The following is a 19056-nucleotide window of genomic DNA, read 5'->3' on the forward strand; positions in this document are numbered from 1 at the left end:
TATGTTAAGCAGAATCACAACAAAACATTAATGGGTTACTCCATTTAAAAATGAACCATCTATAAACTTAGATGGTGCTGGGATTGGAAGTTTAAGGATAAACTATAGAGCAGAGATCCAATGTGCATTGTTGACTGTACTGGCTGGGAGAGGCGAGGGTTAGTCATGGAGGATAACAGATCAAGATTAAATACAGATATGTGATTAGATATATAGTCAGTGTTTCATTTGATGCTGAACTTCCCACCTAAATGGGAGCAGATTTCAAGATCTTAGTGTTCCACTGCAGAGGATATCACGTGGTTTACAAGAGCTCAAGTCAGTGTGCTTTGGACTAGATGTGATTTATTAACAGGACTAAGAAGATTTATTATCAGTGTAAGGTTGTGCTTTTAACCTTTACTGTCTTGCTGAGCAATGGCAATAGCAAACTGTTGGTAACTGGATTGAAGAAATTTTGAGATTAGCTATTGAGACAATTGTCAATCAGATTGTTCACACTGAGAAAATATCATGGATGTGCAAAAGAGGTAGGAAATTAATTTTAATTTTTCAGAAATCTTCTTCTCAAAGGATGATGCAGAGAAGAGTGGGGACTTCAATAGTTTTGTCAGGTAACACCCCAAATGTCAGATGCAGTATTTCAAATGAGTAACGATTCCACTTCATGCTCAAGAGTATAGCTTTGCAAAGTTTAGCTGATCCCTAATGCATATCAGTCAAATTTGCATTGCAAAGTTGTTCAACTTCCCCAAACTTTATGCTGTGGTTCCAGCCTCAAAGGGACTATCACAGTGAACTATCAGAACTTTGCTAGAGTTTAGAAGAATGAAAGTGGGGGCGGGGGGGGGGGGGGGAGGTGGGAAGTATCTCATTGAAACTTACTGAATATTGAAAGGCTTAGATAGAGTGGATGTGGAAAGGATGTTTCCCATAGGTTGGAAGTCTGGTACCAGATGACACAGACTAAGAATACAAGGAAATTCTTTTAGAACAGAGATGAGGAGGAATTTCTATAGTCAGGTCTTAATGAATCTGTGGAATTCACTGACACAGATGGCTGTGGAGGCCAAGTCTCTAGGTACTTTGAAACAGAGGTTGATCGATTCTTAATTAGTAAGGGAGAAGGCAGCAGAATGAGGTTTAGAGGGAAAATAAATCAGTATGATTGAATGGTGGAGAAAGCTTGACGGGTTGAATGGTCCAATTCTGCGCCTATGTCTTATGATCTAAATTTTATTCACTTCCACATCGACAGGCCTTTATTGTTCCCTGAATGAAATTGCCAGCTTCATAGACTTGTTCTGTGCTGTGAATGATCACCTTGTGTCTCTACAATTGGATACTCCCAAATGTTTGGGAGATTCTCAGACTCAATCACCCATCTTGTCAAGCACCACCAGCTTCACAGTGGCAGAATCCGGGAATCTCTCAGAAACCCTGAGGAAGAAAAAGAAGAAAGAAGAAGAAAAGGAAAACTATGGCTTTTCTTAAAGTATCGAAAGCAACATAGCAACTATATTGATTAGGAAGAAATTCAGGATATCCTCAGAGGGAAGGTGCAAATTTATAAAAACAAGTTTTATATTCTTTTTGTATTGTGATGAAATAAATAACAAGGCATACTTTTTTATATCTACACAAGGGTAATCTATTCAGAAATAGAACAGTATTGTGTTCCTATACCAATTCCAACCAGAATGAACAGGATCTTAGTCATACCCGCTGCTGTGTTTATAGAGAGACACTTACCCGGCACCTGCGTTCCCAAAGAAGAAGGAAAAAAATTCCTTTGATGTGCTTGCAGGTCCCGTACCCTACATGCCTGGATTAATGATCCGTGATAAAAGACACTGAACAAAATCCTGCAACTCAGGACAGGAGCTCCAGCTGACAACCACTTCCATTAGGTAGCATACTTCAAGGCACTAACCCAGTGCTATTCAACCATTCCAAGGGTTTGGAAAACTTAGACTTATACGCATTCCTGGGCAAAGAGTTAGTTAAGGCAGTGTGTGTGAGGCAGACATCCTCCCCAATGAAACAAAGCTGGGGTAGCCAACAAAGCCAGATTCTGATGGCCAGATGCAGCCTGTATCTAAGAATTCCCCCCCCCCCCCACCAATCCTGTGGCGTAAATAACTAAGTCCCAAAGTGGATTAAAAAGTATTTTTTTTCTCTGGGATTGGGTGTATGCAGGCATAGTCAGTCTTCTTTTAATAGAAGCATTCCAATGAGCAACTTATGTTTTTAATGATTTTTCTGCATTTATAGCAAGTTTTGATGTGTGACAGGATCAAATCTTTTGCCTAATCATATTTTTGTGTCATTTTACAGTAGGCGTAGGGTTGTTTCTGAAAGAAAACCATTTTCTGATCTACTGATTGGAAAATCTGTCCTTTAAACCCCAGGAATCCATGTTACATAAATAAACAGCTTTAGACATGTTTGCAGAAAGCGCTCCGATTAAAGCTGAAACAAAATCAGAAAATGGTAATACTCACCAGGTTTTACATCATCTTTAGGGAAGGTTGCAGTCGATGATTCCGCTTCTAATCTTCTGTGAAAATTCTTCTGAAATTGTAACACTTTTTTTTTTGTTTCAAATTTTATCAGGGTATGCTGCTATTTTTTTATACAAAGTTAAAGGGAGAGAGGTGGATGACGTCTGTTCAATGGAACACTGCAATTCTTTTAACAATATCTGGGTCAGGCATTTCGCATTCAGCAAGGATTGCAAATAAACCTTGTGTTTGTGTTTCTGGTTGCAGTATTTAGTGCATGCCAATCATATTTCATGTCCATTTTTATGAATGGCTAGCACAAGTTGGAACAAGTTAGCATTGATCAACTGAACTGTAATGATTAAAGGGAAGGTGCTAATTGCCTACAGCCATGTAGGATTCATTCCATGGCTTTGAAACTTTGGATTGAGCCAAGATGGAGCATGCTGGAGTTAGCAAGGGCCACAATTTCCTAATGCAGCTCTAAACGAACCACAGAGGAGGAAAAATATCTGCCCTCTGCCTACGGAGCTCTGGGAGGTCATCTGAATACTATAGTGGACCTGTCTCCTTGACTCAGCATCTCAGTGTTGAAAAGGGCCTGAGAGTCTTACAGGAATTGATTCCCCCAGCAGATACGATGTAGCACAGTGGGTCAAAAATCTCCTGAGCTCATCAGGATGACAGCATTTTGGGATCTTCCTTCCACCAGCTGATTGGCCCATATAAAGAGCAGGGTGGTGAAGACTAGACCTGGATCTTCCAGTCACAGGGCTCCCTTGTTGATCTCCCAGAGCTGGTTGCAGCCTCATGCACTGCCTCCACCTGCCTTCCCACCGAGCAGGTAGAAGTGGAAGGGGGGGGGGGGCTGCATTCTGAAGCTTGGCCTCAGAATGACCTCAGATTTTTCACAAAAAAATCAAATTCCTGCAGAACCAGATCAAAGTGGTGTTTTGTCAACCAGAGGGGGGTTTGGTAAGACTTCAAAAGGAGTCAATATGTGACAGTCTGCTTTGAGTAGATACAAAAAAATATTTTGGGCAATGATTTGGTTGCTTTCTTGAGTCATGCTCAACTGAATACTGAACCTCCTTACCACTGGTAATAAACCAGGTTCTGATTCTGATTCTGAAGTGATCCAGCAGAGAGAAGGGAAGGTAGGACCTACTCCCTGCATTATAGTGTGGGCTCTGTCAACCTAAGTGCACAGTATATATGATTTTCAGCATGTGGTGACTCCATGAGAAATACAGAGAGTAGCCACGAAAATTATACAAGGGACATTGAAGACTCACCGATGATTTTGATTCCATTAGCTGGAAGTGAGTGCAGCATCCTTCTCAAATTCAACTACCCACATAAGCACAGGAAGAAGTCTACTCTAATTAGAGTCAGGAAAAGTAATAAAGTTACACTACTGAAGGTTTCTTATCTCAATACATACAGCATTCAGAAAGAAGTGAGTACAGATAGAATAAATCGCTCTGGTCTAACAGCCACTACAGGGATACAATTCCAAAGCAACTAAGGCAAGATATTAAATATTACAGGTATCTAAATTTAGAATCAGAATCAGACTTATTATCACTGACATATGCCATGAAGTCTGTTGTTTGTGGCAGCAATACAGTGTTAGACATAATGTATACTGTGTCAAAATGAGGACAAAAATAGTGAGGTAGAGTTCATGGGTTTATTATTTGTTCAGCAAAGTGATGGTTGAGGGAAAGATAATTTAGAGAGGCAGTGATAATAAACCTGATTCTGATTGTGAAGAGGCTGTTTCTAAGACATTGTGTGTGCGTCTTCAGGCTCCCGTACCTTCTCCCTGATGGCAGCGTTAGAAGATGGCATGTCCTGCACAGTGGGGTTCTTCATGGTGTGTGCCACCATTTTGTGGTATCACCCTTTGAATATTTTGAAAACATTTGGAGCAAATGTGGAGGGGTTTTACAGTACAAGATGAAATTTCACTGGAATAAAAAAATCTTAAGCCCACAAAGTCAAGCTGTAGAAACAGTTCAAAAAATCTAAGAAACAACATGTGCTAGCAAACATTAATGGATATTTTCTACAGTCTCTCAAACAGTATTCATGACACAGGCCATTGCAGACATTAGGAATTTAAAAGCACATGCAACAAGGGAAATACAATAACTATGGGACATTTTAACTGGATAAATTAATCACAATGGTGTGAGGACAAATTCATGGAATGTGCATGGATTTATCTGGATTAGTTCACTGGGAAACTAATTATGGAACAGACTATTTTAGATCTCTTATTTTGCAATGAGAAAGTGTTAATTAAAAACTTTTGAACTGAAGCCCTTTTATGGAAGAGTATTTAAAATGTAATAGAGTTTTATTTTAAGATTGAGAGCAATCTAGTTCAACCTGAAGTGAGAATCCTGAATCTGAACAAGGTAGTTACGAAAATATAATGATTCAGCTGTCTGTGATAAATAAGGAAATTGGATTAAAGCTTATGCAATGTCCAAAATTTAGTGAATTAATGTGTTTTTAACAAACATAAAATACAAAACTAAAAGTATAAGTGTGTCTCCAGTGGCAAACAGAAGGTAAGGGTGGTATTTGATCAAACAGAAGGTAAGGGTGGTATTTGATCAAACAGAAGGTAAGGGTGGTATTTGATCAAAGGAAAGGAAATGTTACCAAAAACAACTGTAACCCTGAAAAATGTGAAATTTCACATCTGAGCCAAAGCATTAATAATGAGTGGGTCACCAAGATGGATCAGGTATGGGTGAGTAGTGTAGCCCATAAGGAGTATTAATAACAAGTAGGAGATTGGGAAGAGCAGGGAGGAAAGATGCCTGGAGTGAGCGTAGTCCATACACCAGGGAATTACACAACCCTCTTCTAGCTTGACTGCTCTGAACCTAACCTCACATGTAATGATAAAATATACTTGAAATTTGATTGTATGATCACATTGCCTTTAATATTTAATCAAAGAGGTTTTGTTCCAACTCCAGTTAGATTTATAGTTAGTTAGTTATTGTTAACATTTTTTTTTTGTCTGGATGAAGCAATGGGTTAAAGTTTGAAAACCCCATTTTGCCAGGTCACCCAGCACAAAGAGCTGTTGGTCACAAACAGGACCATAGGTACTCAATAGGTCAATTGGGTCCTTCTATACCGTAACCATTCTGTGAAATACATTCTTTTATTTCTGATGCAAAAGTATTGGTATTGGTTCATTATTGTCAGATGTACCGAGATACAGTGAAAAAATGGTCTTGCATACTGTTCATGCAGATCAAATTCCACAGTGCATTGAAGTAGAACAAGATAAAACAATAACAATGCAGAATGCACAGTGTAGAGTGTAAATGTCTCCAGCAGAAACCATGACCTTTACAACAAACAGTATTTCAGAAAAGAAACTTTGCCTGCAATCCAAAACTGCTAGTCTACATATCCTTTCTTGGAGGTCTGAGGTGGCAAAGTTTGAGCGTCATCCAGGATGAGATTAAGTCCCAGCAAATAAAATTGTAAGAACACCAATATTAACTTGCTCTGCAACCTTGATAACCACTGAAAATGGGAATTGATAACTTTCTTTTTAACTTGGCAGGCTTTGAACCTAAAGGTTCCAGAAGTGTAAAAAAGCACCAGATAGATATATTTAAAAAAAAACACATGCCATTACCTTTGTTTATTATATCTAGAATTTTATTCACAATGTCACGAATGCCCACAGTGGATAAAGATTTCTTATTTCTTTAAAACTGTGCTCTGGGAAGCCACTTGTGAGCCAAAAAAAACATGGAAAAAGCAGCAAAAGCAGATGGTGTTATCATTTTTTGCCAACAAAATGAAAGGTTTTATTGCATAGAGGCCCCATTAAAAATCTGCAAACTCTGAATCATTGGTAGGGCATTGGCAATGCTCTCAGCAAGCACCCATTTTGGTTTCATAACACAAGAAAGGGCTTTAGTATTACTTAGGATTGTTCTCAGCTTAAGAGTTTTACAGTATCTAGGCTTTTAATTGCAAACATTTAAAAAAGACGGCAAGTCACACAACAGGTATAGAAGCTTCTAATGTTGTGAATGGGATATTGCATGGTGAAATGTCACTAACCAACTGACGGGGAATATAGACCTGATTGATTTACAACTCTGCTCCAGTTGAATGCCTTGTTGACAGGTGAATTATTGAAAGTTCAGGTAATACCCAGAATCACTGGTCAGCATTACTGTTGTGCAATGTCCCTTGCAGTGAAAAAATGATCTCATGGTACCAGTTTAGTGTTTATCGCATTTAACTGTAACCAACAGCTGCAGGGATATGATGCTGAACCAAATTCCTGATGGATTTTTGGTCTGTAAAGGGCAGAATTTTTCTCGGTCTGGTTTGAGCCACTTCTACTCCAACAGAACCAAACAGTTGAGAAGCATTAGAGAGGGTGCAGAGGAGATTTACCATGTTGCTGCCTGAATTAAAGGATGTGTCATCTGAGGAAAGGCTGAGCAGGTTAGAGCTTTTCTCTTTAGAGTAAAAGAGGATGAGTGGTGTGTAAGATTATAAAAGGTGTAGTGTTCTCACACAGGTGTAAAAACTCTGAACTAAACACCAAGTATAAACCGGAGTCAATGAGGCGCGATCCCAGTAAGATTAACCGTTTACTGTTCACTCTTCCACATTAACGTATGGTGAAAAGTGTTGATAAAACAATACAAAATATATACACTGTTTCCTTCTTGGCATCACATTTACCTCATAAATACTTGCAAAAATATAACTACAACAAACTATATTACATTAAAGTACAACATACAGTCAGAATCTACCTACGCCATTGACTGGCTTTAAGTACACTTCAACACAAACTATTCACAACTCTTTAAATAACAAAGAACATAAACTATATCAACCATCATTACTTTTAACAGAATCAGCGTTAACATTTTTACTTCAACATATCGATTATCTTATGAACTTACGGCATTGCTTCTATGATGTTTCTAGTGCGTAGAAAGAAAACTTTACTCGTACTGATCCTACACACACAAGCCCCCTCCTTCCCATTTCTCCAAACTGGTATTTTCCCACGGGACGCAGCAAAACCGGGTGTGACGTCATCGCAGGCCGCGATATATCACAGACAATGAATTTACTTTCAACAACCTTAACTTTAACTAGAAAATGATTACAAATGAATTGCTAAAGCGAAAATATAATAAACTAAACGAATGCCTTAAGGGCAACACAAAAGGCACAGACAAAGTGGGCATTTTTCCTAAGGCAGCAATGACTAATACCTGAGGACATTCTTTTAAAGTGAATGGAATAAATTTAGGGGAGATGTCAGGGGTAGGATTTTTTTATGCACACAGAGTAGTGTGTGCCAGGAACATACTGTCAAGTGTGATAATACAACAGAGACATTTCAGAGACTGTACATGATGAAAGAAAAGTGGAGAGTTATGTATCCTGTCAGAGGGAAGGGTTAGATTGATCTTGAAGTAGCTTGGAGGTGCAACATTATGTGTCAAAGTGCCCATACTCTGTTGTACTGTCCTATGCTCTAAGTAGATCATTCTGTTCATTATCAATCCACTTATCCATATCAGGAAATATAGAGGAGGCTTGACCCAAAAGCAGAACACCAGAGACAATACAGCACAAAATAATATTTAGTTAATGAACTGCAAAGTGACAAGCCACAAGGGTCCACAAAACAAGGGAGATCAAATATTTAACATGACAAGGCAACAAGGTTATTGAAGGCTAGGAGCAACTGGCTGGCTCAATGTGTGAACAGAGACTGTGGGTGAGAGATGGGCTTAAATAGGTTGCCGAGGATGAGCAGGAAACAAGTGGCAGGTGGCTCCTGTTAGCTGGGCCGTGATTTCAAGGTGCCTGCCTGTGTAGGCCTGACAGTTCAGTGATCAAGGATTCAGATTGATCCTAATGGTTCGAGCTGCTCTGTTAGAGTCAAAGAGTCATACAGTACAGAAAAAGGTTACTTGGCCAACATTGTCCATGTTGACTCTCAAGTACCTATCCATACTATCCCTGTAGCCTTCTATGCCTTGACAATTGAAAAGCCCCTTCCAATATTTCTGAAAAGTTGTATAACTCCCTCTAACACCCTCTCAAGCAGTGCCTTCTGAACACCAGATTTCAACACAAATGCCTTGCTAAATCTTATATATTTTCTTATATTCTCACAGTATAGGGGGCAGCCCATGAGCTTCCCCAACAGGTCTGAGATCGTTGCTCCCTGTGAGGATGGGAATGGGAGCTGTAGGTTGTATGAGCAACCGAACCATGGGCATAGTGGTTCAGGGAGCATTTTAAGAGAGGGGAAAGAAGAGCAATGCCATTTATTTATTTTATTGATTTATTGAGATACAGTGTGGAATAGGCCCATTTTGGCACTTTGAGCCATGCTGCCAAGTAATCCCCCGATTTAATCTCAGTGTAATTACAAGAGAATTTACAATGAGCACCTTTCACACAGAGGGTGGTGGGTGCATGGAGTGCACTGCCAGTGAAGATGGTAGAGGCAGATACAATAAGGTCCTTTAAGAGACTCTTGGATAGATACATGGAGCTTAGAAAAATAGAGGGCCAAGCGGTAGGAAAATTGTAGGCAGGTTTTAGAGTAGGTTACATGGTTGGCACAATATTGTGGGCTGAAGGGCCTGTAATATGCTGTAGATTTCTATGTTCCATGCTCTAATTCTCTGTTGTAGGGTTGAGTCCTGAAGACTGTGTGGTCTGCCTGGTGCCCAGGTTTTTACAGCTTCTCATCTGACCTGCAGAGGAATTTGGAGTGGGAAGAGAAAGATACTTTATTGATTCCAAAAGAAATCACGGTGTCGCAGTAGCATTACAAGTGCACAGCTGTACAAATATTAGAAGAGAAGTAAGAAAGAATAAAAAATAAGTTGCCTTAAAAATAAAATGTACAAGATTTACAAGTCAAAGATACAAAATTTCCAAGTTCACACTGATAAGATGGTGGTGCAAGAATTACTGTAATATTATGGCCTCTTGGTCTTATGAAGCGATCTGAAAAGAATGTACGTTAGATTCTCTCGCTTATTTCATGTGGCCTATTCTCTCTAGTTTAGGTGAGATCCTGTTCTCTGGTGTTGTCTGTGTGGAGTTTGCATATTGTCCTAGAGGCTGAATGATTTTCATTCAGGAGCTTTGGTTTCCTCTCACATCCCATGAGTCACTTTTTAATCGTCTACAGATAGAAAGCTACAGATCAAATACTGGAATATGGGATTAATACTGATGGATGCCCTCTGGTCAGCATGGCCATACAGGACTGGTTGCCCTGTGTTATTCTGTAACTTGTTAGGCTAATGGGCCTCTTATATTGTGTCTAGTGTGTAGACAAATATGTAGAACTTCCTGGGAATCGAAGGCAAGTCAAAGGGAATGTAAGGTATTAGCGTAGGATTAATGTAAAGTGGTGTATGAGATGGTTATCACAGAATCGGTGGGCTGTTTGTTGGTTTGCTTGTTTGTTTATTCATATAATGCCTTCATTATGTTATGAACTTCATCCTGATTTTCTGTCAACCACCTGAGCCAAAGCCAAACACCCACAGAAAATAACACTTCACAGAATTTGTGAAATAGTTGGAAAGTGCCCTCAACTCCTGGCTAACATTTATCGCTCCATCAGCATCAGTGAGACAGGCTACCTGGTAATTACCGCTGTGTTTTTGGGAGTTAGCTGTGAATAAATCGTTCACATTTCCTGCATAACAATGGTGTCTAGATTTCAAAAGTATGTTATCAAGTATGAATTGCTTTTGGATGTGCTGAAAGTGGCATGAAGAAGCAAGTTCCTTCCCTTTTCTGTCTTCTGCTCAATGATGCGAAAAGGTCAAATCTTAAACAAAGTCTCCATCTCTCCCACAGACTGGGCACAGTTCTTTCAGCCACAATAGTTTCTCTCATGCTATGGCACTGAGCAACAGCGATCATTTTCCATTAAGCTTGGATCAATCAGAAAGAGATGTGTTCATGATTGTGAATAATATGCCTTTTGGTGCCGGAGTCACAGGAATAATAAGTGACTGTGCCATTGAAACACATACACTGCTGCATCAGTACTCAGCAAGCTCCCATCTAAACAGAGCATCCGAAGGGACAGCTGACCTATATGCAAAGAGCCAGCAAGGAGAAATAAACCAAGAACGTGTAATATGATTTTTTTTCTGGATTTCATTTGAATAAATGATATTAACAATTCAGGCTGGAGACATAAAGAGAATATGACTGACTGACTGCAAGATTAACCTGTCAACTGACCGAAGATTAGCTTGCTGCATATCATAGGATGCCTCCACAATTTCTTTTCAATCATCTTTCGAATTGCAAGTAATTAAAGAATAGTGACAGCATTAAATATGGAATAGCATTGCTTCATAAGGACAGTTCAGAATGCATTTCAGATACCCAAAATGCTTGTATTTCAAAATGGGACAATGATTAAATTTGGTAATACTGCATCAACTCCTGGATTTTGTTGAACATCCACTGGTAATCAATTGTGCACTCTGATTGGCTCACATTTTATGTATAACTTGTGTTTTTAAGGCCGCCCCCACTGTGTTACCGATGCTCAATATTCAAAAGAAATACATTATAATTGATCCATTGTGTTTACATCTTTTCTGTAATGTACACACAATGTTTCAGGCCAGGACCCATCATTGGGACAGAAAATGAAAGTTAATTTGGCTCCATCTTCAGCACAGTCATCAAGAGCTGGAGAGCCTGTCCCAATGCTGACTGTGCATTTCCCTTCATACGTAGATGTTGCTTGACCTGCTGAGTTCCTCAAACTTTTTGAGTGAGGAATAGAAGTTGTGTTGGGCTTTTTGCCCTTTTATACTTGGTTCACCATTCAGTAAAATCATGCATGACCTTTTAACACAAAACATTTTCAAATAATACTATGTCACTTGGCTCTCTTAATAGAAAGAAATCCTTTCAGTCTTTAGCTTGGGCTAAGAATTGTAAAGATTCACTATACTTCGGGTGAAGAAATTTATCTCATCTCTGTCCTCACTACCTTCCTTCTATTTTGTGTTTGTGGTCTTGTTAGCACAGCCAAGGGAAATACCATCCTCACATCTAACCCATCAAGCCCCAGAAAATTTTCATATGCTTCAAAAAAAATCCTCTCTTATTCTTCTCAAATCTAGAGAGTATGTACTAGACCGCTCAAAATTTCTACATCCTGTCATCACAAGAATTGTTACTGCCCTCCTTCAACTGCAAGTACAGTCTTCCTTAGATAGGGCACCGAATCTGCACGTAATATTCCAGATGGGATGTCACCAGGGCCCAATCTAATAGAAACAATTCTCTATTCTTCAACTTGTTTCACTTAGCAATAACTACCAGCTGTTCAAAAATTTCCTGTAGCAACCAGATACATCAACCAGATATGGTATGGAGATCAGCACAGAGAAAACCGAGCTGATGAGAAACAGTGAGGAGCCAGTCACGACAAAAATCACAATCAGTGGACAGGAACTAGAGACTGTCAAATGGTTCAAGTATCCTGGTGGTATCATCAACCAAGAAGGATCAAAGGAAGTCCTTGCAAGGACAGCCCAAACAATAGCAACACTGGCTAAACAAAAAATAATCTGGAGAGACAATGACATTTCTCTCAGATCCAAGGTGAAACTCCTGCATGCACTTGGGCTCTCCATCTTCTTGTATGCATGGGATTCATGGGCTTTGACAGTAGAACTGTGGCATCTCCTATACAGACCAAGTCTCAAATGACAAAGTACAAATAACGACATGAGGCACTATGAAGATCTGCTGTCCACAGTAAAGAAAAGGAAACTGAAATGGTATAGCCACATAACAAGATCAAGTGGACATCCAAAGACCATTCTTCAGAGAGTGGTGCAGAAGAAAAGCAAAAGGGGCAGACGAGGGAAGAAATGGGCAGACAACAAAGTGGTCCAAAGAGAGCTTTGCCACAACCCAGGCACTCATCCACAAAAGTGAGAGATGGAGACAACTGGTGCAGCACTCAACTGTATGGCACCCCTGTGACCCGGATGGGTTGTGGGATCCCTAACCATAACTGTACCCAGTATACTGTTTGCCTTCATAATTATAGTCGGTTGTTAACATTCAATAATATGTGTATAAAGATAGTTAGGTCACTTTGGACACCAAACCTTTCTCACTCCCAAAGTTTAGAATAGCCAATATCTCTAGCCACACAAAATGTTCAGCAGGTCAGGCAGTATCTCTGGAAAAGAGTAAACAGTTAATGTTTCAGGCCAAGAACAAACATGCACACAGTTTATAGGTGTGGATCACCTGAGGCCGTGTATAATGGTAGCAACATGTCCTGTCGTCCTCATTCAAACTCTCTCATACAAAAGCCAACGTACTGTGTGTCTTCTCGGCTGTTTGCTGGATTTCAGTTTTTGCTTTCAGTGAGAGCTTACAAGGACATCCAGAGTCCTTTGTGCTTTAACATTTCTCAGTCCATCACTATTGTAATAACTAAGTCTTACACTGTGAATAATCTCCTATTTTTTCAGGTTACTGCTGCGTTATCAGTTATGCACTTACTTGTTCCCCGTGATTTACCATTCACTCAACTATCTTGAAGGTTTTGTGCATCCTGCACAAAACTCACAATTATACACCTCATCCCTGATAGTGTCCCCTTCTGATCAGCTTTGGTCAGCCTCTCTCTTATGCCTCTGTAACTCCCTTTACTCCACTGTAATACTAAAATTTCTGACTTTTGCTTCTCACTCTCAAACTGCATGGTGAATTCTATCATATTATGATCACTGCCTCCTAAGCGTTCCTTTACCTTAAACTCCCTAATCAAATCTGGTTCATTACGCAATGCCTAATCCAGAATTGCCTTTCCCCTGATGGGCTCAGCCATAATCTGCTCTAAGAAGCAGTCTTATTGGCATTCTACAAATTCCTTCTCTTGGGATCCAGCACCAATCTGATTTTCCCAATCTACCCGCACATTGAAATCTCCCATGACTATTATAACATTATCTTTTACTACATGCATTTTCTACCTCCCATTGTAATTTACAGCATATACCACATCCTGGCTACTGTTCAGCACCCTTCATATAACTTCCATCATGGTCTTTTTACCCTTGCAGTTTCTTAACTTTACTCACAAAGTTCCTACATCTTCCAATCTTATGTCACCTCTTTCTACGGATTTTATTTCATGTTTTTTTTTACCAACAGAGGCACCCCATCCCCTCTGCCTACCTGCCTGTCCTTTCAATACAAGGTGTAGCCTTGTATTTCCAACTATGATCTTCATTCAATGATGTCCACGTCATATGTGTCAATCTCGTAAAAAAGATCATCTATCTTATTCTATATACTGCATGCATTCAAATATAACTCCTTCAGTCCTGCATTCATCACCCTTTTTGTTTAAGTCTTCTTTTTGTGGTACCATATCAAAAGCCATATGAATGTCCAAATAAAGCACATCTACTAATCTGTTTTATTTATTCTTTTGCCACAAGATCACAGGACCCTAATAACAAATGTGATTTCCCATTTATAAGTTCAGGATGATTCTAACCAGTCCTATTGCTACTATTTTCTACATGCCCAGTTTCCTCTTCATGAATAAGATTCAACATTTTCTCACAGATTGTCTAAAACATCTGTAAATCCCAAAATTTCTGTAAACATTCCAGAATCAATGCAATTTCAGAAACCAAGAGACACCATCTTCAAGGACGCTTGTGTCACATGCCCAGGATGCAGGTCATCTGGTCCTGGAGTTTTATCAGTTACCTTGTCTTTCTTTCTCAGCTTGCTTTCATCCATTATTTCCAAGTGTTTTTCTTTGCGTCATTGTCTGTAAAGATAAAATACTCGGTTAAGTTCTCTATTTTTCTTATTCCCAATGTCATGCTTCCTATCTCAGTCTGTACAGGGCCTATTTTTTTTTCTTTTTACATGTCGATAGAAGCTTTTGCCAGCTGTCTTTATGCTTCTCACCAGATTTCTCCTGTGTTTTACCTTCTTTTCCACATCAGTATCTTTTTCCTCTTTTTGCTAAATTCCAAAATTGTTCTCAATTAACTTCTTCAAACAATCAATGATACAAAGGCTCAACAATGATCACAGAGTGAGAAGTATGTGAATTAGTCAACTAAACTTAATTAAATAACTCATTAGAGAAAAGGCCGATAAAAGCTTCAAAATAATCATCTGTCCTAAGTGGCCTGTGTAATACAGCATTATAAAAAGAAGCTGCCAGTTATCTGGATGCCTTATTCCCTTAGGACAAATTAATGGAAAAAATAATGGAAATGCAAAAATGAACAAATATATTAAATAGTTCAAAATTATTATGAGGAATATAATAATTAATTTAAGGTGGTTACTTAGAAGATAACTAAAGCACTTTTATGATGTGGAGCCATTGTAGAAATACACTTGATTTACAATCCCTATTCACCATTCAGGCAACACTTTACCAGCAAATCTCTTGGGGGTATCTATTGTATCTGGTGCTGCTTTAAATTCCTCAGTGTTATCACTTCTGAAGACTTGTTCTGGGTCAGCATGTAAGTGTCATTAAAAAGAACGCCCCTCTGCTTTTTTAGAAGTATGTGAAGATTCTGCATTATCATCTAAAACTTTGATATACTCTGTAGGTTAGCAGTGGAGAGTTTATTGACTTGCTGCATCAAGACCTGTTTATGCAAATAGTTGTACGGAAAAGCCTACAAAATGTAGTGGATACAGCCCAGTCCCTCATGGGTAAAGTCTTCCCCACCACTGAACACATCTACATGGCACACTGTGAAAGGAAAGAAGTATCCATCATCAAGGACCCCAACCACCCAGGTCATGCTCTTTCCTCATGCTGCCATCAGGAAGGAGACACAGGAGCCCCAGGACTCACACCACCATGTTCAAGAACAGTTATTATCCCTTCAACCATCAGGCTCTTGAAAAGAGTGGATAACATCACAACTTCACTTACTCCAACAACCTATCAACTTACTTTCAAGGGCTCTTCAGTCATGTTCTCGATATTTATTGCTTATTTCTTATTCAAATTTTTTTATGTTTCTTTGTATTTACTGTAAATGCCCACAAGAAAATGAATTTCAGGGTTGTATATGGTGACATATATGTACTTTGGTAATTAATTTACCTTGAACTTTGAACTTCAACTTTGGTGCAGCCTCTTCTACATTGGTGAGACCTGACATCGACTGAGGGAAAGCTTGGTAAGCAGTTTGCTCTGTGTGCCACAGAAGATGGGAATTCCAGGTGGCCATCCATTTTTAACTTTACTTTGCATTCCCATTCCAACATGAGAGTCCATGGTCTTCTTGACTGCCACGATGAGGCCACCATTAAGTTGGAGGAGCAACACCTCATATTCCATTTGGGTAGCCTCCAGCCTGATAACATGAATATCAATTTCTCAAATTTGTGTTAATTTCTCCCCCTCCCTCTTTTCTCTTCTTCCATCCCCCATTCTGTTTACCCGTTTTACTCCTTCTCTTCTCCTCTCCTGTCCACTACCTTCCTCTGATGCCCCTCCTCCTTCCCTTACTCCCAAGGTTCACTCTCCTCCCCTGTAGGTTCCTTCTTTTTCAGCTCTTTACCTTTTCGACCTATCACCTCCCATCTTCTCCCTTCATCCCCCTTCCCCATCCAACTAATCTAACCAAGTCCCTCACCAGGTTTCACCTATCATCTGCTAGCTTGTGTAACAACATGCACCCATCTGTGCCAGCTTCTGAGGTTTAGACGCTCAAACTCACTGCAATATGGATAGTTGGTGTGGGCTCTTTAAAGATTCAGGACAGTCCTGCAATCATGTTTTGGGCACCAAGGATTGAGCTTCTAAGGAGCAGCTGAACTGAGGTTCAGCATTCAATCGTAAGCCTACTCGATAATTTTGTCCAGTGCTTGCTTTGTGCTCAGATTTTTGATCCAGTTTGATACTGTTTCTTGATCCTTGCCACGGATATGCCAGCATTTGGGTCGAAGCCATTTTCACCAAGCACTCTCATCATAGTACAATCGAGCCACTATGAACCTAACAGGGTATCAGAGTCTTTTGTCCACTGTGACTAGCCACAGCAAAGATAAATCTCGACAGAGCCTGAAGATATACTACCTCCAGGAAGCCACTGGTCAACTTTTGCAAGGAGGAGGTCAGATTAGCTTGGGAGAACCAATCAGTCCCACCCTAGAGCCAGTACATCTTCCAACCCTGGAGAGATTTGATGGTGTCCTAGGTTCTTGCTGCAGCCTCCTCATCTAGTACTCGTTAGTGTTTTAGCTCCAGCCATCTTGGTTCCCTTTGGAGCTCAGAAAGGTGGCCTTCATTATCTCTGTTCTGACTGGGAATCATGCATTGGGAACGCAGATCCAAGATTTACTTGGAGTTGGAGGGATTCATGGCTTCCATGAGGGGGTGTTTCATCACCCCACTGGAGCTAACCGAGCCTCAGACTGCCTGATGAAGGTTCAACGAGGGGTTGGTCAGCAGCCGACTACGCGAGCGAATTTTGGACCCTAGTCCAAAAGAATGGTTGGAACGCGGCAGCCTTGGCCATGCTGTAATTCCATGGACTCAAAAATAAACTGAAGGATGCCCTCGCCTTGGGAGTGTCTGAAGAGTACTTAGAGCTTCTCATCTCTGGAGTCCAAAATCTTGATAATCATCTAGCAGAGTGTAAGTGGGACTATACCACGAGATTAAAGACAGCTATTCCGAGACCAAAAAATTGCATCTTTGTCCCACTCCGCAACCTCTGCCCATTGCCTGTTCGAGATCCAATTGTATTCAGGCTGGTCAGTTGCACTAGACTCTCTGCCAGCACCGGATTCAAAGTTGCTGCTTTTATTGTGAGGAAAGAGGTCACCTGTGGGCTGAATGCCAGAAACCACAGCTACCTGAGAAACTGTTAAGACCGGCCAACATAGGGAAGTCTATGATGGTAGCAGCCACTACGCCCAACCCGAAGGATTCTGGCTTCATGCTGAATGGGGAGTTTACCTGGGGTAAGAACCTGAGGCAGGTGAAGGCTTTTGTGGATTCTGGGGCAGTGGGTAATCTTCTGGATTGAGGAGCCGCCTGTCAGTTTGACATACCGTTGTCAGAGTTGAGTCAGTCCTTGCCCACTAGGTTCTAGATCTAGGACGGTTACACGTGAAGCTCTGGGCATATGCAGAAACAGACAGGGGGTCACATGGAAGGCATCAGGCATCAATCTACATGATTGATTCACCGCTCATACCCCTGATCCTCGTGTACCCTTGGCTGTCTAGAGCTTTCACCAGTGGTCAATCCTGTCTTCAGAGGTTTGGAGAGGAGGGTCTTCAATCAGATCCATGGCCCGAGGATAAAAGGCAGCAGCTGGTTGCAACAGTGTAATACAGTTTTGACCTATGACCAATCTGTGTCTGGGATTGATTAGTAAGTGCAAATTTAAGGAAGGCAGGGGTAAGCAGATCATCGCTGCAGCCATCATTTGAATTGATATAGTTAGAATGATGATCCTGAGGCTTCACTCAGAGAAAGCAAAGGAAAGAAAAGCTCAGGTTTTTTTTTCCCCCTTCTCTTCTTTATATCTGCTGAGCTAGGACAGTAGAGATGCCAGGCTGGATAGCGATATGCTCATCTTGCGGAAAGTTGGGAACCCCTGTACTCCAGTACCCCTGATCACTAAAACTGCGATAAGTGCATACAGTTTCAACTTTTAACTCTGTGTTATGGAGTTGGAGCTGAAACTGGATGAACTCAGAATCATTTAGGAGGCAGAGGGGGTGATAGATTGGACATATAGAGAGGTAGTTACACCTAAGGTGCAGGACACAGGAAGCTGGGTGAGAGTCTGTAAGGGGAAAGGGGTTAAGGAGCCAGTGCAGAGTACCTCTGGGGTCATCCCCCTCAACAACAGGTATATTACTTCAGATACTGGTGGGGAGTTGCCCTAACAGAGCAGAGCCACAGTGGTTGAGTTTACCTTTGCGACTCAGAAGATGAGGGGTGAGAAGAGGCACATTGTGGTGATAGGATTTTCATCAGATAGGGAAACAGACGAGAGGTTCAGTGGACAAAAATGAGATTTTAGGTGGTATATTGCCTCCCGGGTTCCAGACATTCTTAAGTGTGAGGATGAGCAGCCAGACGGTGTGATCCATGGCATGGGTAGAATGAGTGTAATGAGTGTATAGGGATTTCAGGAAGTTAGGTGCTAAGTTAAAGGGCAAGACCTCCAGGGATGTGATCTCCAGTGTTGGGAAGTGGTTGATAATGCATTTTAGTAAGAGGAACAATAGTGCAGGCTATTACCTAAATGGGGAGAAGGTTCAAACATCAGAGGTACAGAGAGACCTATTAGTCCTCATGCAAGACTCCCAGAAGGTTAATTTACAGGTTGAATCTGTGGTAAAGAAGGCAAATGCAATGTTGTCATTTATTTCAAGGGGAATAGAATACAAAAGCAAGGAGATAATGCTGAGCATTCATAAGACA

General features: G+C 40.5%; 1 protein-coding gene across 3 annotated transcripts in view; it reads left to right on the forward strand.

Annotated features, from left to right (window-relative positions):
- The first annotated feature begins 412 nt into the window (after positions 1 to 412).
- The window catches only part of LOC132381986 (uncharacterized), a 38055-nt gene continuing 19411 nt past the window's right edge, over positions 413 to 19056 (forward strand). The window contains exons 1-3 of one of the 3 annotated variants that reach the window (XM_059951728.1): positions 413 to 530; positions 1259 to 1910; positions 9236 to 9408. The gene's annotated coding sequence lies outside the window, so the exon portion shown is untranslated. The remainder of the gene's footprint in view (positions 531 to 1258; positions 1911 to 9235; positions 9409 to 19056) is intronic. The other 2 variants (XM_059951730.1, XM_059951731.1) reach the window with 2 other exon arrangements.

The sequence above is a fragment of the Hypanus sabinus genome, chromosome 27, assembly GCF_030144855.1.
Source record: "Hypanus sabinus isolate sHypSab1 chromosome 27, sHypSab1.hap1, whole genome shotgun sequence".
In the NCBI taxonomy this organism is placed as follows: Eukaryota; Metazoa; Chordata; class Chondrichthyes; order Myliobatiformes; family Dasyatidae; genus Hypanus; species Hypanus sabinus.